Raw genomic sequence first — 22,223 nt, forward strand, 5'->3', positions numbered from 1 at the left:
TATAATAGGAGACATGTTTCTGGTAGGGGGACTGTTGAGCGTTGCAATGGCACACTCAAAAGCAGATTTCGGTGCCTTTTGAAGCACCGAGTATTGAATTACTCCCCTGAAACAGCAGCGAAGATAATCAATGCCTGTGCTGTGCTGCACAATATGTGCATGAATGAGAACATTGTCATTGAGAGAAGCATCTCTGGATCTGATGTGCCTTTTGACACTGGAGTTCCGATAAATTCAGGGCAGCGAGAAGCCGATGTTCGAGATAAAGTTGTCAGAATGTTTACAACTTAAGGAGCTGTTAACACAAAAAAATGCTTAAAAAAAAAAAAAAAAAAAAAAAAAAAAAAAAAAAAAAAAAAAAAAAAAAAAAAAAAAAAAANGTGAAGGGAAGTTATAATCATTTTAAATAGATTTTAAACAACTTCCAATTATCCGAACCATGTTCAGTCCTGAGCAGTTTGGATAATCAGCGTTCTACTGTACATTTTTTTAAATTTCTCAACAGATACTTAATTCCAAATTTTAGAGGTATTTAGTTCAACGAGAAACTAATGTGAGAGAGAAAGTTGTATGTATGTTTGCTGTTTAAAAAGCATTTTTAAAATTTCTCACAAAAAATTCATAACTAATAATCTTAATTATCTGACATCTTAACTTTGATGTTTATTTTTCCAATCTACGATGAAATACCAGTTTTGCATTTGTTTTTAGCCACCTTTTTTGTCGCCAGATATAATGTAATATTTTTGTTGTGATTTAAGTTGTTGTACTGTAATGTAACTGATTTATCCAGAAATAAAAGATAAGAATCTTTATAAATAAGGGTTTTGTGCTTGTTATCAAAATATTTTTTTCAAATTAAATGGGTTGCACAATGTTTTTTCAAATTTAATGTCTTGCTCTTGTTGAAAACCATTAAAAAATGAACTTTTCTGCAAGCTGTCTTTTACGAAAAGGTAGCATGTGTTTGGTCAAATAATGTAATGTGGTAACTCATAACTCCATTTTAAAGCGAGTGTTTTTTCGCTGAGTTTTTGAATGATAAAATGAGATCCTCCCTCTGTAAACTTTACACGGAGTCGAAATTTGAACATTATCTTAAACACTATTTTAAATTTATTATAACAAACCTTTATTTTTTTCCCTGTGAAACTTTTCCTGTATGACCCAGTTGAAAATGTTATCGTAATTAAAATAACTTTTTGTTCTATTACTGTTAAATGCATTTTTTTTTATTAAATTCTAGTTGAAATTNTTTTAAATTTCTCAACAGATACTTAATTCCAAATTTTAGAGGTATTTAGTTCAACGAGAAACTAATGTGAGAGAGAAAGTTGTATGTATGTTTGCTGTTTAAAATGCATTTATACTTTTTAAAATTTCTCACAAAAAATTCAAAACTAATAATCTTAATTATTTGACATCTTAACTTTGATGTTTATTTTTCCAATCTACGATGAAATACCAGTTTTGCATTTGTTTTTAGCCACCTTTTTTGTCGCCAGATATAATGTAATACTTTTGTTGTGACTTAAGTTGGTGTACTGTAATGTAACTGATTTATTCTTTATCAACTTGTTTATATTATTTTCTTTTTTATGTTGATTATCCAGAAATAAAAGATAAAAATTTTTTTAAATGCAGTCCATAAGTTCACTAGACTTAAAATAAAACTGTTATCTTGTTAAATAAAACTTACAATTACAAGAAATTTATACTCTTAAATAAAAAAATTTCGAATTCCTAACAATAAAAGAAAACGTTAAGTGAAATTGTTTCAAACCTGATATAAAAGTATCAAACATTATCTTGTATGTCAAAAAATATAAAATAGATATTTCCTCAATAATATACGAATACACAAAAAGAGTGGAAATACAAGTATGAAATTATATATATAAAAAAGATATATATATAAAAAAACTAAACATAAACTTAACAAAAAAATTTAAGCAAAACGACAAGCCAAGACTTCTGCGATTTTCTCAAAAGCATCGGCTTTCCTTCTCTCAATTTCATCTCGTTCTTTTAGCTCCTCGGCCTTCCATTTTTCTATATCATTCTGCTCTCGCATAATCACTTGAATGTCCATAAGTGCAGACGTTGTTTCTCTTTGAGCAGACAAGATTTGCTGCACTTTGTCAGGAGACATTAATCTGTCAATTTTTTACCGTTTCCTCCTTCGGAAACCAGACTTTTGGCTCGTGGCATCATTTTCTCTTTTTAGGTTTGGCGTCGTAAACACCTGAGAGTTTGTAAAAGATACATCAGCCTCCCCTTCTGAAAATTGAGGCGTATTAGGAATTATAAACTCAAATGGTGAGATCGCTCTTGGAGGGGAAGCAGATGTCGGTGGCAAGTGGTCCGCTGCCTTGTTATCAAGTTGGAACTGAAAGGAAATGAAAATTTTTTTATTCAACACATTTAAACTACCCTTTTACGATTTTTGGGAAACTATTTTTTTAATGTAGAAGTTACAATTTATTTACAAAATGTAGTGACTTTTGACTACTTTTAAGAGGCAAATTATGCTAAAAGATTTTATTTCCACTGTTAAAAAAAAAAAAAAATAGAAAACTGAGAGAAAAATTTTAAGAAAAATAAATTTCTAAAATTAAATTTACTTATGGGCAAGAGGCAATGGTTAACTATCTATTTTTGTTAACAAGCAAAAATATTTTACTGTAAGACAGTATATGTTTAATTCAAGAAATATTAAGAAATCGTGCTACATTTATAACAATGTTCATGGCAAATCGCAAAGTAAAAGATGTTCCTCTTCAAATATCGTAAATAAGCTGTCAAAAAACCATAACATAAATCATTTCAAGTACAAAATCATTTTTATGTAGATAAGTCATCTATATATATATATTTCTCTTACACGACGACAAAAAAAAGCCTCATTACAACTCCCCAAATGGCAATGCTAGAAAATCGACCAATGATTGCCGCTAAAAATGTCACACGCCAAATCTAGCTGAGATGGCTTAACACATAGTGCTTTTAAAAACGGAAACTGAAATAACCAGAGAGAGCAGAAGTGAGTAGTTTGTCGATAGCGCTTTTTTTTTTCACGAATTTATACATTACGAATTTATATGACGATTTTTGATTTATATCAACTATTTATTTGTTTTACTAGAATTTATTTGTTTATGCAGGTTTTTCCATTGCAATTCACTTATTTCAATTTTTAATAATTACAGCCGAAGTTTTAACCTTTTTAAGGAGATATCAGTGTTAGAAATTTTATTTTAAGATTTTATACTATAGCACATTTCTAATAGGTTTAACGAATTACATGTCATTTATTTGGATTCAAATTTATTTTAATGACTTAGTATTTACTAAAAAGAGATATTATTTTATTGTTTAAAAAAAGTTGTTATATGGATTTGAATGATTGTTTTGAATTCTTAGAATTTTGTGCATTTGCAATGTACCTAAGTTAGTAGTTAACGAAGCGAGCTTGGCTTGCGAAGCAAACTATATAAGAATGCACAGCCACTAGTTTCTTGAAATACCACTAAAGATAGTATTATACTATTTGAAAGAGCAGATTTATGCTTGCAATACTGATAAAATATAAAAATTTAAATAGGCTTTATATCTTATTATAAACACATAGTAATGTCGAGAAAAAAAGACAAAAGTATAAAATAATTCCCAACTGCAATAAAAAATTATTGATATCAACAGTTAATAGTGCACGAAACTAAGGATAATTACCTCAGGAAAGACTCGACTCTCAAACACATTTTGCAGCCCATTCAAAGCATCTGGCCCATTAGGGCAAGGACCCTCTCATCAAGGGCACTGAGGGGCTTGGGAGCTGTCCTCCCCCAGTTCCGTTGGCATATGTCTTGTATCGCTGAAACCTTCTCTTTGTGTCGGTTTTTAGCTGAGTCCAACACTACATAAAAAAACTTTATATTAGACACAAAAATTAAATTATATCTAATAATGAGGATGGACTTTTGAATATACAGAAAAATATAACTAATAGTATGTAAAATAAAAAAAGCTTAAAGTCTCCGTGTGGTGTCCGGGGTAGAATTGCACCAACGTATTCCCGGCATGTCGTAAAGGGTGACTAATAGTTATTTAATAAGATGTTTACAAATTTCTTTACAATACAATGAATGACAACATCTGAAGAATGTTCACTTTCACAATAATCAAAATTTAAGTGTTTCTCTTAGTCATTCAATACAGCTTTGATTATGTTTAAAGAAATAATTCTCTGATTATGAACTTTTAAAAAATTTTCTTCAAATTCAGTTAATAGTTTTGAAATAATTACATAAGAGTACAAACCAATAGTTATAACTTCCACCACAGGGTATTTTAGTCCACCACGATCTTGATGGTGAATCAAAATGTTATATTCATGATAAAGAATTTCTTCATCTCTTGTTAACAATAACTTACAAAAAGGGCAATTTTTAAGGAATTTTGATGTTGAATGAACGGCATAACCAGCAAGGTAAACAATAACTGGCATAATTCTATTAGATTGTCGCAAATCCTCTTCTGTTACATTTATTTCAAATTTGTTATTGCATAGTAAATTACTGTTAAGAAATTCAGATTCGTTCTCAATATTGTTTAAATCTATTTTAACATAGCCAAAAACATTTGATTTTAAAATCATTGGCAAAGTAGATTGAAGCCTCAGCTAATTGTCTATATTTACCGAATCTTGTTTCTAAACTATTAGTTTGAAATTTACCTGCCAGTATAAATTTTAAACCTAACTCTTCAGTGCAATAGCGACAAATTTTTTGTATGCCTTGAGTTGTTACAGATAGAGCTAAATAAGTTTCTGAGGTTAATCTACCAGTATCAGAAATAGCTTTCCCCCATAGTGATAACCACTCAAGAAATGCGCTTAAATATCTAAAAGAAAAATCGTTTAATCTCAAGGGCTTTTGATATTCATTCCTTTTATGAAATCCTTTAGTTACTGTTCTAACATTCATAATATCCCACCAATTTACAAAAATTTCTATATATTCAGCTGTTAATTTTAGATCTAAAATATTACATTTTTCCTTAAGTGAACTTATAGCTCCAATTAACTGGCTATTGAATATATTTAAAGCAAGTTTTACGTTTGGTCTTTCAATGTTAGAAGGAAAAAGAGATTTTGCAATCAAAGTGGGTGCATATTTAACCAAATTAGACCTTTCAAATTCGTGTAACTTACGTAAAGCTTGAAATGAAGCAGTTTTTAATGGTACATTTTTTACATTATCATTAGTAACATCTACCTGAAATTCTGGATAAAACATACAAGAATTATAACTTTTTTGATTTAGCCAATTGTTCCGAACACACTTAATTATATGAACACTATCAATAATAAAAAATAATGTTCTTCTGCTATCAAATGGGTGTGGATATTCAACCTGAACTTTAGGAGATGTTGAAAATTTGGACATTGCCTTGTTCTATTATTTCTTCTTTTACTTGATCTCCGGTAAAAATTTTGGAATACCTTTTATGACTACTCTAAATGTGCGCTCTCAGTGAGGCTATAGGTGTGATGAGCAATACTCTTTTCTTTTAGTATAGTTATTATGCGGCAAAGATTTTTCGTCTTATTTGTTTTGATGATGAAGTAATCGCCATTGTTTTTGGCGGTGTAATCTTCTATGTTTTTATCCTTTAATATTTTGTTGAATTCTCTCCAGTCGAAACTATCGTCTTCGATGACAATGGGGGGAATCTTGGACATTTTCTTCTTTTGTAGAGATTCTGGGTTGTCAGTGAGTTGGTTTGAGAGGGTGCTCCTAACAGGTGAGGAAGGAGTGATTTTTTGTCTTTTACTCCTAGCATTGACATTATAGTTTTCTTTAGTGCCATATGTGGGGAGGGAGGAGAATTCCTCATTCATTGCTACTAAATTATAATTGGTGCTTATTGGTGAAAGATCTTTGTCAGAGAAATGTTTATTAGCAGAGTTAAATTCAATTACTTGAGCTGCTGGGCCGTTTTGGAGCTCCTGTTTGAGCTTAGATAAATTAGTTATCTTATTGCTGTGTTGTTCGAGGCTTAGTTTAAATTGTCTGTGACAATCATTAAGTTTATTCATTGTGTCGTTGATTTTATGACCGAAATCTTCATAATGGGTTACTTGTTTTTTTGATATTTATTGCTTCATTGACAAAATCATCAAAGGGGATAGCAATATCTGTTATCGCATTATCAGAATCGTTATTATGTGTTGTCGTCGTTTGTAGACTGGACCTTATTTTTAGAGCAGTTTTTCCGTTTTACTGGTTTTATTAATTGCCGAGTAATTGCGCCGTTTAAATCCACGAATCCTATTTCGGTATTAACCATAGGCTGGCTGAACTCTGTTGGTTGGTTTAGCAGTCGATAATAATTCACGATGAGAAGCCATATCTCTGGTCTAATCCCGAAGAAAAGGAAACGCAGACTGGTGGCTTAGTTAACACCGGGCAACTATGGTAGACTTAAGGTTTTCACGACGAGTCAGTCAATACTAACCTAAGGAGTCATCAACAAATTAAATAACAAAAAGTTGAACGCAGTTGGTCAATCTTTTGCCGTCTGCTTCTTAGCCTGTAGAACCCGTAGAGAAGTCGGATCGCTTCTTGCGAGTTAGGGTTATAAAACAACCTTCCCTCACGACGTCTAGAATTGGGATCCTCGTTCACACCTGGTACAAAATCACCAAATATTAATGTTTGTTGTTTTTACCTTTAAGTGGTGGTTAAAAATAGGTGTGGTAAATAGTAAAAATAATTAATGAATGAAATAAATACAAAAACTAATATATCCTTTTTTGAAGGATATAAAAAAACTTAAATTACTAGCCAAACATAAATAGTGATAGTACATGCAATATTTTTGTTCATTCTCTCGTTCACTGCCGCCATTCTGCTGAGGCGTATAAAGAGCTGTTAGTCATTGACTAATTCCTCCACCTTTATGCAAGATTCTTCTCACATTTTCATTATCAAATTCTCATCCATTATCACTGAAGATCTTCTTCATTGTGTGTCCTACATTTTTGGAATGTGCTAACATATTTTCAAGAGATTGGGTAACTTCTGATTTCTGACGAAGATAAAATACATAGCGTAATTTAGTAAAATGATCTTTAAAAACTACAAAATACTTTTTAAATGATTGATCAAAAGGTCCACAGACATCTGTTGAGATAAGCTCTCGAAGACTCTTGGGACTTTCAGATCCCTTTGCTCTTTACATGGCATTTGTCTTGGTATCCCCAGCGCTCATGATATAATTGCAGAATAGAATCACTTGTGGTAACTAAGCCCACTTCCACTCGATTGTTTGAAATAAGAACTTGCATACATGCTTTATACAAACCACCTTACATTTCTTGTACCATAGAGTACAGTTTTGTTACCAATTTTTAACCGGCATTCTTCTGTTTTTGATACAAATTTACTGTTTTTGTTTCTATCCTGTGCTGCTAGTACTGAAAATAGATTTCTTTCAATAACTGGGACTAACCAAACTTCTTCAAGTTCTTTCACCTTTAGCTTTTGTCATAATCTTTAAAGTGCTTCAGCTTACCGCTGCAGTAATGCCTTTTGGGGATTCAAAAATTTCAAAATCAGTGAAGAATTTGCTATTATTGGTGACATGTTTTGAAGCACCATTAGCATAAGCAATCGTAGCTGCTTTCTTTAAATGAAAAAAACATCTTCGTCAAGAGCTAGTAATGAATTATTTGATATAACATTATTTTGTGATAATAGTGTTGATGATAAATTGCTTCAATTGCAGTTAGATATTTTAAACTGTACTGGTAGATATTTTTTACCTAACTGTTGGACCAGGGATCCCCAACCTTTTTGTTCCTAAGAGCAAATACCAGAATAATCAGTCGAATGGCGGGCACCGTTTATTTTTTCAAGATAAATTTACAGTTGATAGGTAATGATACATATAATGCACAAAAATTTAATTTTTAAAATTAACATATGAATATAATTAGTATTAATATTTTTGTGTAAAACAAATGCTTACTAAATTGCTCGCAAAACATACAAAGTATCAAAATTATTTATTAAATATATAAAATACAGTGGTACTTTGAGATTATCCCGTCGACCTGCCAACACTCGCCAAATCCTTTAGCGCTAGTTTTTACATAATAAATATTGTAAACTCAATAATTTTATGAAATCATAATAATAATTAATAATAACCATATAGTATAGTATAGCAAATCATTTCAGCAGCCAAAAATCCTTAATAGCTTTTAAATACGAGTGTTTTCGTGTAGTTACGCAGTGTTCCTTGTTCCACCATTTTGCCGAACCGAGACCTTCGGGATATGAGAATTGCTGCATCTTCAACCCCTCGTGACGTCACCATACTTCGATCATTCCACGCGACATCTGACACTTTCTGCTTCGTTTGTTTTAGTCAGTCCTACTAGTCTTTTGATTTGGATATTTTTTNATTGCTTCAATTGCAGTTAGATATTTTAAACTGTACTGGTAGATATTTTTTACCTAACTGTTGGACCAGGGATCCCCAACCTTTTTGTTCCTAAGAGCAAATACCAGAATAATCAGTCGAATGGCGGGCACCGTTTATTTTTTCAAGATAAATTTACAGTTGATAGGTAATGATACATATAATGCACAAAAATTTAATTTTTAAAATTAACTTAACATATGGATATAATTAGTGTTAATATTTTTGTGTAAAACAAATGCTTACTAAATTGCTCGCAAAACATACTAAGTATCAAAATTATTTATTAAATATATAAAATACAGTGGTACTTTGAGATTATCCCGTCGACCTGCCAACACTCGCCAAATCCTTTAGAGCTAGTTCTTACAAAATAAACATTGTAAACTCAATAATTTTATGAAATCATTATAATAATTAATAATAACCATATAGTATATAAATCATTTCAGCAGTCAAAAATCCTTAATAGCTTTTAAACTGAAACAAATAACTCATTATCTTTGTGCAATCGCCGCTACATAAATTCGTTTAAATACGAGTGTTTTCGTGTAGTCACGCAGTGTTTCTTGTTCCACCAATTTGCCGAACTGTGACCTTCGATATATGAGAATTGCTGCTTCCAACTGCATCTTCAACCCCTCGTGACGTCACCATACTTCGATCATTCCACGCGACATCTGACACTTTCTGCTTCGTTTGTTTTAGTCAGTCCTACTAGTCTTTTGATTTGGATATTTTTTTTATCAAAAATCAGTATTATGTTATTAATTATTACAAAATTGTAAACAAAGTATGCCTCATTCATGTTGTTTACCGGCATGCCAAAGGAATTACGAAAATGACCTTAAGTGTTTTTAGCTTCCTTAAAAATAATGCATTGAGAGAAAAATGGATTCGCGCCATTAAAAGGGAGCATTCCAGTCCTACAAAACACAGCAAGGTAAGCATTATGCTAGTAGTTTTCCTTTTTTCCATATATATTCTCTTGGAATTTGAAATTTCTTTAAAGATTTAAACATGATTTAACCTGTTTTTAATTATTTTTAGGTGTGTGAAAAACATTTAAATGAGGAACAGCACCTTAGAACTACATCTGCCTATGATAAGAAAACGGGCTAACTCATAGAAGCCGATTTAAAAATTAAGTAAAATTTATATTATTTAATTTATTTTATTATATTCTAATTTTCTTTTACCTGTAGATTAAAGCCTAATGCAGTACCATCTCTTCATCCAAATTTACCGAATAACTTCTCTTCAACAGCTCGTTACTAATCCAGAATCTTCGGATGATCGAAAATTAAGAAAGGAAATGGAAAACATTCAGGCTGCAACAGCTGAAAATCTAAAACGTCAGCAATTAGATGGTGCGGCACAAAAGTTTTCATCTTTTTCAATGAAGAACATATTTATGTAAAGATAATAAGGTAGTTAATTTTTTTCTTTCCAGTTAGGAGGGCTCATGCTTTCAGGGACTAGGGGTAAGTCGGAATGACTATCGTGCAACTCCTCTGGGATCTGCTTCACATATATACCCAATGTCTGAGGTGTCAGATATATTTTCAACATCAATATCAGTATTTGAAAGCGGTAAATTTTGGCTCATTGCCATGACAAAGATGGAGCTTTGAAATACCAACAGGGGTCTAATCTATAAGTTTCCAGACAAGTTTTTCGATTGGGAATGACAGTAACAAAACATCGGTTTTTATGTAGAGATAGTAATATTCTCTTAAATTTTTTAACCTAAATTCCGTAAACACTTTCATGGCGTTCTCATACTCGTCAATACTAATTTTTTTTTCTCGTTTAAATGATTGTGTAACTTTTCAAATAGATTATTTTAATTAATTTATCCAAACTAGATGACATAAATTTAAACGAATCTGAAAATGGTTCGAGATTTTTTTAGTGAATGAAGTATACCTTTCTTCCGTGTTAGGAATAATACTAATGGGTTATTAAACTTCTTGATAAAAATATGAGTATCATAGCCAGAAAGATTATGGAAAAAGGGGGGCAAAAATGTTGGGGTTTTCATGGATGAATTGCAATTATTGCAGCAAGAATTGTAATGTCCCCCGTCGTAAAAAGCAAAAGCTAATCAGAGCATGATTTTGATATATATTGGTGAATGAGAGCTTAGGATCCGGATAACAAATATTTCTTTTCATTGTACAATTTTAAATTTTGGACACATTCTTCACTAATGAATGATGATTGTGACTGTCAAGTAAAGCACGGCATTTTTGAAAATTACCACTAGAATCGATAACATGAACTAAAGCTGTTGGTATAATTTTGCCTTTTTCTAAAATTACAGCAATGTGTTGATACTATCGGCTCAACTACTGTATCCATGACGTTTACATTTGTATTTTGATTTTTATCGATATGCAATAATGTGTTGTGTTTTAAACCGTATTTNAAAAGAAGAAATTTTGACTTGGAGTGAAAAAAATTCTTTTCGTCTTAAGCGGTATTTTGCGATTTGGGTTTCGCGTTAAAAGAATTAATTAACACTATTCTTCAGACTCGATCGACGGGACCCAACAATTATTTCGCGTTAAGCGAAATTTCGTGATAAGCGATTTCGCGTTAACGGGGTTTGACTGTATAACAAAGATTTGTGAAATCCTCGCATTTATAAATTTGATGTTGTCCTTTACAAAATAAACACATTTGAGGAACCATTATATGCGATGATACATTTTCATTTTTACTAAACGATTTATATTTATTTTTAATAGGCATTACTCGTTCGTTTACAAAAATCAAAGCTAAAGCAAAGCACACAGTTCCAAACATGCTTTAAATTCTGAAAACGTTTTGAGTGAACGATCTTTATGTGACAAATGCCACTTCTTCAAAGATTCAGAATCCCATTTCTTACTCAAAAAATAAATAAGTATGGTATCCTATTTATTTGTCTATGGGCTGACTGATTACTTCCAACACATCCAAACATTGATTTGTTACATCTATTAATATACGCAACCCTTGTGCGCTTTCCCCTTGCACATTCGGCTGTGACTTTATCTGAAGTCTGTGATTATCAACCAACAGTCTCAATAAAGTTTTAAATTTAAGAAGAGAGAAACTATCTTTATTCATTGAAGTCGGATCAAAACAAGACAGATTTCTGACTAAACTTAACTGAATTGGAGACTTTTCTTTAACATACTTAGCGACAGTCAACAAAAATAATTTGGCCTGCTGTCTTAGAGTTATAGCCTGACTATCGGTTCGTTCACCACAAAAACCTATATCTATTTTCTCTAGTGGCAAGTGATTCTTGACATCATTTATATTCAGTTTCACTATTTTATTCAAAGATTTTTCACGTGATAAAACGTCTTACTTTATAAATTTTTGAAGTAATACATCATCTACGTGTTTAGCCATGAAAAAGATCATATTATTATTAAAAGTTTGGTGAAGTTTTAGCACTATACCTAAAAAACATATGCGCCTTGAAAACATGCCCAGTTTGAAGTTACGAAAACGTGAAAAAACTCAATTTTGAGAAAACAGCAATTTTTGTCTAGAACTCATAATATTTGAAAATTTATAGTATTAATCATCCCAATACTCTGAGACTAACATACATAACTATATTGAAATAAAAATATGGAGATAAAATATACTTTTCTCTTCACATAATGTGATATAATTACAGAATTCAAAATACGAAAACGTCTATTTAATGTGGTTAAAGGCTTGTTACTGTGATATGGATAAGCTTAATCAATTTTTAAACAAAGTTGATGTCTATTTAATTAGTATGATGTTAATTGCAGTTATTTTTATTGATATAAAATATTTTAATTTACCTTTTTAAATTTTGAAATGTATAAAAGTATTATCTAATCAGTGATAGCCAATGAAAATTAGAGACAACAGTTAAAATATTATATTTCATAGAACAATCAAAATATTAGAATGAATTTTAGAAAATGACACTGATAATCTGAGGATTACAAAATTCTAAGATGCATTCTAATAACATAACAAATGCAATGATAAAAAAAAACGTATTTTTAAATAATGAAAGAATTTTCGAAAAAGTTTTTGTCATAAGGTACTAAAAATTATAAACAACATCTAAAAAGCACCACCAGCACTAAATTATATTCTTCTACTGCCTCAAACACAGCAATTTCAAGTCTTTTTTTTGAGACAAATACCTCTTTAGGGCACTTCCTCCATATACAGCTATGGAGGCTTTCGTTACGGTTCTGGGTCTTGCCAGCAACACAACGTTTTAAAATTTCCTCAGATGCCAGCCGTTGATACACTGGCATTATTTTTTCTACCACTGCTTGCGAGAGAAACATTTTCATTTGAGAATGCTTAGCAATGGGTCTCCCTTCAGCAATGGCTCTCTGAAAAAAACACCAGGATGAAGCACCTTCAGGGCAATGGCTGTGGCTCGGCTTTGCGTCGGTTGATGAACAGTGTTTCAAACTTGCATAAATTGCGCTTTTCATTTTTGAAATATCAGGTACATTCTGTCTTATTGCTTTGCGATAATAATTCTGAAGTTTCAGAATGTTTGCCTCCGTCAAATTTCCTTTTTTTCTGCCGCCTAAGGTAACTTTTTTAATTCGCCATTCTTTCACCTTGTTGCGANCTTTGAAGAAGAAAAAGCATAGATTTTCTTACAAAATGACTGATAACTAAAAAACTAATCCAAATTTTTGAAAAAGAAAAAAAATACTTTTTCATTATGTCAAAACACAATTATGTGCCAAGTTTCGTGCCTGGGCGAGGCTCCTGGGGCGATATATTGTGATTACAGACACACACACAACACAGCCGCGTTTATTATTATGTATAGATGCTTCCCTCTTTAATGATAATTTTATGTACTGCAGTTTTTTGAATATTATTTAGTGATGAATTATTATGAATGGTAGATAAAAAAATATCTCGAAATGAGATCCAGTTAGAAAAATTACCAGAGAAAGTAGGTAAATAAATGGGGCGGCAATTTGATGTTAGTATTTGACTCACTTTTATTATTTTCGGTTTCCATTATTTTAGATTCTACTTTAAACACATGCGCAATATTTATTTTTAACATTTCGATTTTGTCTGCCATAACATGGTTCATACAGAAATGTTTCAAAAAAATTCGAGGACTTTTCAAGGGAAAATATTACATTTTCAAGGATAGATTCGAAAATATTTCAACTGGTTCAAAATCTGAAATAGGTAAATAATGATCTACCTTTAGTTTAGTATATAACTGTCTATAATTATGAAAAGCTTTTTAAAATATATCTTTGCTCTCAAAATCTCAAAAAAATATTTAATAATAAAATGGAAAATATGCTGTAAATATGAAGTACATGCGAACGCTGCAATAGATATATATGTAGTAAAAAACCGTGTGTAAAACACTGCGAATCTTCGAGGAGGGTAGGTTTTTTTCCGAAATACATTCTAAATGCTTTTAACATATAATGCAATTTATAACATATGTAGTTAAATTTTGTACTTTTAATCTTTAATGTGTGTTAAATAAAAAAAAAGGTGGTGAGAAATTCAAATTGCTTAATAATTCATTTCAAAACAATTATAAGGATCTAATAAACAAATTACTTTGGAATAAAAATTCTTATGCTATTCCAGATATATTTTTAGAGACAGTATTAATAAAGATTAACTGATAAAAATATTAATTGAATATTTAGATATTTTAACTATAGTTCACAAACATTATTAAATAATATGATTAAAAAATAATAAAAAGGAAGAGTTTTTTTTTCTAAATCTACTTAAGCACTATTTTTCATTACATAACACTGAAAATAAGAGAGATGCTATACTGTTTAAACCTTTTATTCATTGTTTCATAAAAAATGCACCGAATCAATAAAAAAAATGAACAAATTTATATAGGTACCATATATTTTCCTTAGATTTAGCTAATTGTTTATCAATATCTAATACTTCTGACTTTTTATCATTGGCAGTTTTCCTTAAGCTATTAGATTTAGACATATATGTGAAATCACATTTATCCTCGGCTTTTAAAGCAAATGTATCAGCAGTTTCAATGAAAGATTGAATTTCTATCTCCAGTCTTTTCTTTTTTACTTGAAGAGCTGCAATATTTGAACCCTCTTCGTCAAGGAGTTTTCTTTTATCAGCTTTTTGCTTTTGAAATTCATCTAAAGACAAGGAATATTTCATTCTTGCACTCTAAGCATATTTACGTAGTTCATTTGTAATTTTTAAATTGGTGACACCACCTATATTTGAGATACACATGAGTCGTTGTGATACATAAAACATGTCCTTCATATTTTCAACTTCAATGTTTTTGTTGACGCTAAAACCACGCTCAACGGAAGCTTGCCCGAGACTTAAAATTAAAAGCTTCTCGGCAACCTTCCACAACTGTGAAAATTTCTCATTATGCATTGTTCTGTGAAAGAATGAATCAATTCTAGAATTTTTAACGTCAAACTCGATGAATTCTGAGAGCTGTGCTTTTACCACTGACGATAAATAATCGTCATACTGCAAAATTATAGTTTCACAATCTTTTTCTTTAACTTGACCATTATCAACAAACAGTCTCAATAAAGTAAGTTTTAAATTTAAGAAGAGAGGAACTATCTTTATTCATTGAAGTCGGATCAAAACAAGACAGATTTCTGACTAAACTTAACTGAATTGGATATTTTTCTTTAACATACTTAGCGACAGTCAACAAAAATAATTTGGCCTGCTGTTTTAGAGTTATAGCCTGACTATCGGTAATGCTTTTAGATTTTATCAATGACTTTAGCTTTCGTTCACCACTAAAACCTAAACCTATTTTCTCTAGTGGTAAGTGATTCTTGACATCATTTATATCCAGTTTCACTATTTTATTCAAAGATTTTTCACGTGATAAAACGTCTTACTTTATAAATTTTTGAAGTAATACATCATCTACGTGTTTAGCCATGAAAAAGATCATATTATTATTAAAAGTTTGGTGAAGTTTTAGCACTATACCTAAAAAACATATGCGCCTTGAAAACATGCCCAGTTTGAAGTTACGAAAACGTGAAAAAACTCAATTTTGAGAAAACAGCAATTTTTGTCTAGAACTCATAATATTTGAAAATTTATAGTATTAATCATCCCAATACTCTAAGACTAAGATACATAACTATATTGAAATAAAAATATGGAGATAAAATATACTTTTCTGTTCACATAATGTAAAGAATGCGATATAATTACAGAATTCAAAATACGAAAAAGTCTATTTAATATGGTTAAAGGCTGGCTTGTTACTGTGATATGGATAAGCTTAATCAATTTATAAACAAAGTTGATGTCTATTTAATTAGTATGATGTTAATTGCAGTTATTTTTATTGATATAAAATATTTTAATTTGTCTTTTTAAATTTTGAAATGTATAAAAGTATTATCTAAACAGTGATAGCCAATGAAAATTAGAGACAACAGTTAAAATATTATATTTCTTAGAACAATCAAAATTATATTATGAATTTTAGAAAATGACACTGATAATCTGAGAATTACAAAATTCTAAGAAGCATTCTAATAACATGACAAATGCAATGACAAAAAAAAACATATTTTTAAATAATGAAAGAATTTTCGAAAAAGTTTTTGTCATAAGGTACTAAAAATTATAAACAACATCTAAAAAGCACCAGCAGCACTAAATTATATTCTTCTACTGCCTCAAACAGAGCAATTTCAAGTTTTTTTTTTTAAATTTTTTTTTATTTAGACAAATACCTCATTTGGGCACTTCCACCATATACAACTATGGAGGCTTCGTTACGGTTCTGGGTCTTGCCAGCAACACAACGTTTTAAAATTTCCTCAGTTGCCAGCCGTTGATACGCGGGCATTATTTTTTCTACCACTGCTTGCGAGAGAAACATTTTCATTTGAGAATGCTTAGCAATGGCTGTCTGAAAAAAACACCAGGATGAAGCACCTTCAGGGCAATGGATGTGGCTCGGCTTTGCGTCGGTTGATGAACAGTGTTTCAAAGAAGCATAAATTGCACTTTTCATCCTTGGAATATATCAGGCATATTCTGTCTTATTGCTTTGAGATAATAATTCTGAAGTTTCTGAATATTTGCCTCCGTCAAATTTCCTTTTTTTCTGCCTCCTAAGGTAACCTTTTTAATTCCCCATTCTTTCATCCTCTTGCGAAGCGCCGTTCCAAGTCGCTTCGCAACATGGTTCAAACATTCCTCCTTTGATACTGTAATATCACCATAAACTTTGCTCTCTAATAAAAACTGTTTATGAATCGCCGTCTCTCAGAATGGAAGTATAACGCATGCCACACTCCTTTACAGAATGGCTCCACATTATATACGCTGCATGCATTTCCATAGAGCCCGAACTTCCTTCAAAGTTTTTTTCACACTCATCCTGATGAGCACTTTGCCAGATACTGAATTCAGCACTGGCTGCACCAAGATCACTTGCTATTACAGTGCAATCCTGACAGTACTTGGAAAGGATTTCATAGTCTAATACCAGACCTGTCAGGACATCAATTATTATTCCCATTCCAAGATTAGATGTATGGCCTCTTTTTTTGCCACGTGCTATCATAAAACACACTTATGTCTCGATTGTCTGTAGTGTTTACAGAATCTACACTCACGTGAGATTCTCTCACTATTTGGCGAGATATATCGAGCATTTTAACTTTTAGTTCTTTGTTTTTCACCGATAAATTATGCAGACATTTGGAGAAATTTTTTTTTAATCCATAGAAGGCATGTTTATTACAGCGGAAAAAGTCTCTAATGCAGCACGCCCTCTACTGTACTGATAAAGTTCATTTACAGTTTCTTTTTTTTTATTAATCTTTGTGCCAATAGGTGGCAGCATGTCTTAAAATTTATACTAATGATAGTGAAAATAAACCTTTTTTCTAATTTGGGAATATTTTTATATAAATGATATAATTAAGTTTTATTGTTCAATATTATAATTTTAACTAAGTATAGATATAATGTAAACCTTTTAATTGTATATATTTCACTTTTTGGTTGTAAATTTAATTTGTACTTTTTGTAATACTGTATGGTGGCAACACACTGGGTGAGATGATAAAAATTGATGTTTTTGGAGAAGTTCTGTTGATGTTCACGAGATGAGGAGGTGGTTATAAAGCTACTGTTAGAAGGTTGATTATCCCAATGGTAGAGTGAAAGGGAGTTGATAAACTCTTTCATGAGTTTGGAAATCCGTTGCTTTATTGTAAGGCATAGATATTTCTTTTTATGTGATGGAAGTGAATATCCTGAATGGGTGCCCCATGAAATATAGCGGTGTGGTGAGAAAAACACACGTGTAGTTGCCACACGTGGGTTGGCAATATAGTGGTAGTATTTAATCTACCAAACCTGATGGCTTAAAGTAAATGTAGTTGATACGAGAAAAATGAACATAACTAATGAGTAGAATGTCTCAGTAAGGTTTGTGTGGAGTAACCGTGGTAATCGATGATGTGCATTTTTCCTGTGTGATGCCTGTCCAATCGGACAGCTTTTTTCATATTTATTCTAAATGTGTTATTTTTCGTATTTTTAAAATGTTTTTTTTAATTAAGTCCCTTAAGGACTTAATCCTTATTTAATTAATTGAATAAACCCTTTTATTTAATTTAATACCTTAAACTGTATTTGTTTTCTTGTTGTAGATGAGGGTGTTATTTTTTTTACTTTACAGATAAACAGGTAAGGTATCCCATGCTGGAGAACTGGGGGATCATTGATAATTAATTTAGGTTAAGAAGTAAATACACAACGCGATGTTTAAAATCTAAGGTAGAAAAATACGATAACGGTACACTACCAATGGCCAAAAATGCGCTGACTAACTTATTATTTATCTCAAAAGATGAGTTCGTGTCTTCTCGAGAAAGTTGTGTCAAAAGACTCTCCGCATGAGCCACAGAGAAGTTCCAATTTTAAAGAATAGCCGAGAATATGGAGTTGCACCAACTGCAAACCACACTGACTACAAAATTTGCAAGGTACTTGCAACAGCAAATCTCTCCACATCTCTGCCCATAAGTATATAACTTGTTTCAGGAGTAGCAGAACAACTTGCCTGAATATCAGAGGAAGATGCTTCTGCAATTGAATCATTCCCTTTCTGAGAATGATATCTTCTTGAAATTTCAGCAAGCATCCTACGTCTTTTAGTCGAACGACCTTTCGGTTATATCTGAATGATAATAAATCCATATTCGACTTTCACACAAATGAAATCAGTAACGTTTAAAAAACTCAATTTTGAAAAAATAAAGTTAAAAAATGTTCAAAAATATGTAAAAAGTAGAATAAAACAAAACAAAAAATTAGCTTTGGAAATAAAATTAATAAAATGTAAAATTTTCAGTTAGGAAAAAGTATAAGCAAATGATGTAAAAAAAAACAACAACTTTAAATTTACTTACGAAAAAAAAAACTATTTAGAAAAATAAGCAATAAAGATTTAAAGGCTAAAATATGTAAGAAAAATAAAATAAAAGTGAAATTTAGTTCTGAAAAGAACTGTTTTCTGTAGTAAAAAGACAAATTAAATCGATACAACAAAGATCAAAGCAAAGAAATGTAAACAATCAATCAATCTGGCTTCTGTTGCCAGATTTTTGAAAACAAGACATAATAATTAAAGAAAGAGGCACTATTAGTAGAATATATTTTAATAAAACTTACTTTCGAGCTGAAATAATAAGTTCTGACACTGCAAAAGAAACCATTTGAGAGGTCGGGGTCGTGGCACAATGTAAACAAAGGGGCGTGGCACTTGCAAAAATGCTTATAACTCGGAAAAAAATCATCAAATTTGAAATATTCTTTTCGCATATAATAAAGTACCTCTAAAAGTATCAAAAACAAAAAATCGTTTTTTTTTCCCATAGGTTTTTATTGATTTTGATAATCTCTAGCCTTATGTTCAGTAAACATGATCAATCCTATTGCTCTGGGTGCGTTTTTGAAAATCAGAATAATGAATATATACCTCCACCTGAACTGGGCGAGGTTGATATTGCTATAAAAAAGTTAAGAAACAACAAATCAACCGGGCACGACAGGATAGCAGCTGAGCTGTTAAAATGTCATGGTCCAGTATTTCTAAAACTAATTTATAATCTTATTACTGATATTTGGAATGCTGAAATGTTACCTTCTGACTGGAAAACTGCCATTATTTGCCCAATATATAAAAAAGGTGATACCATGGTTTGTTCTAACTACAGAGGTATAAGTTTGCTACGTACTACCTATAAAATCTTGTCAAACATGTTATTTGAGAGACTTATACAATATATAGACCCTCAAATTGGAAACTACCAACGTGGTTTTCGCAAGGAATTTTAGCAAACAAATTTTAGAGAAGACCAGGGAATTTGGTATTACCACACATCATCTTTTTACTGATTTCAAAGAAGCCTTTGACAGTATTAATAAAAATCGCTTGTATGAAGCTCTGGTTGAGTTTCAAGTACCACCAAAACTAATTAGACTTGTAGAAGCAAGCATGTCAAACACCGTATGCAGAGTCAAACTTTTGGGAAGAAATTAAAGTTAATAATGGAGTCAGACAGGGAGACTCCTATCCTATCTTCTTTTTAATGTTGCTCTAGAGAAAGTTATAAGAGATGCTGTAATCAATATCAGAGGCAACATATTTTCAAAATCTATTCAAATATTGGCGTATGCGGATGATTTAGACATCATTGCAAGAACTGTTCCTGCATTAATAGAAGTTTTTCTTTCTTTGGAGCTTGCTGCTAGGGATATGGGACTAATATTAATACAGATAAGACGAAATACAAGCCTGTACTTGCTAAATTAAATTCTAGTGAATCCTATCTGGAGATTGGTTCCCACAGGTTTCAGACTGTTCAGAATTTTACTTACCTTGGTTCAATAGTTACTGCCGACAATAACATAGACATTGAGATTCGGAGTCGTCTAATTTGTTCAAATAAAGCTTTTTATGGTTTAAAACGTTTTTTCAAACTCTCTCTTTTATCAAAAAATACAAAACTTTTACTCTATAAAACATTAATAAGGCCAATACTTACCTATGGCTCTGAGACCTGGAACCTAACTCAAGCTGGTGAAAATAAAATTGCCATTTTTGAGAGAAAAGTTTTGAGGGCCATCCTTGGTGGGATAAAAATAAATAATTCCTGGAGAAGACGATATAATACTGAACTGTATAAAATCTACAGAGAGACAGATATTGTGAAATTCATAAAAATAAATCGAATGAACTGGTCAGCTCACATTTTCAGAAGGAATGATGACTCTAATTTAAAGAAAACCCTATTACACAAACCTCTAACGAGGAGGAAAAGAGGTAGACCCAGGCTGAGATGGCTGGATTTAGTTGAGACTGATTTCCTTACTCTAAAGGAGAAAAACTGGCGAACAAGTGTCAAAAGTAGAGAGAAGTGGATTCGAAATCAAAGGAAGGCACTGGCCCACCCTGGGCTCTCTAGCCAGATATGATGATGATGATGTAGCCTTAATAATTGAGAATGAGGTTCAATTACCATCTCAGAGTTACCATTACCATCAAACAATATTGTTTTCAATATATACATTATTTATTACACGAGGAGTGTCCTCGTAGAAATCAAAAAAATCATAGTTCATAATCAATTTCTTATTAGGTATATCCAATATGATCTTATTGTGCTGTATAAAATCATAACCAAGAATTATATTATATTTATAGCACCATGAATTTTGAGTGGCAAAAAACACTCCTTGAAACCATTTAGTTGAACCAATTTAATATTGAAGAAATTGCAGACATATAAGATACAGTATTATTGTTGTTGGTATGAATTCTTTAATTTCATTAAGAGTAATAAGATCAATCAAACTAAGATTAGCCCCAGTATCTAATAATGCAGGAATACTTAAGGGGACACTGGACATTGAAAACCATTTTTTTAAAAATATGAATGAAATTTGGACCATGTTTTGTTAACACTAGTCTGAATATAATTGTGAAGTGTCATGAAAAAAAAAAATAATTAAAAGAATAATTGTTAAGAAAAATGAATTAAAATCTAACGATAGTTGACAGATGTTCGAAAAGTTCCTTGCGCAAAATTTCTGAGTTTATAACCATAAATATTTTATTAAGTCATATTTTAAACCTTAATAAATAAACCTAAACTCATAAAAGTATGTTTAAATACTATTAAATTGAAAAATGAAAATTTTTCGTCTAATTGCAAATTTTGATAAAAAATTGCCTAAAACTCCTTAAAAAAAATAACAGTATACGAATGACATCTAGCAAGCACTTAATTATATGCACTCAACTTCGACGCAAGTTTCAAAAAAAAAAATTTACGCAATTCAGAACAAATCTCTTGCGCAAGGAGCTTTTCGAATGCAGTATGACGTAGAAAAAAACTCGTTTCGAGAAAAACATGATTTTAATGAAAAACTCATATTTTTTAAAATTACGAATGAATACATTTTAGAATTGTATGCATGTTAACATAACCTTCATTAAGTATTTATATCATACATGAATCAGGTTAACCATGTAATAAAATAGTTATTCACTATATACTGCAATTAGCTAGAAACCATATAATAAAAACATGTTTTTTTCCCCGACAGACTTACATAGTAAAGAAACGAAATGCATACAATTACGATTAAAAATAAATTGGGAT

This window comes from Parasteatoda tepidariorum, chromosome 8 (assembly GCF_043381705.1).
Source record: "Parasteatoda tepidariorum isolate YZ-2023 chromosome 8, CAS_Ptep_4.0, whole genome shotgun sequence".
NCBI lineage: Eukaryota > Metazoa > Arthropoda > Arachnida > Araneae > Theridiidae > Parasteatoda > Parasteatoda tepidariorum.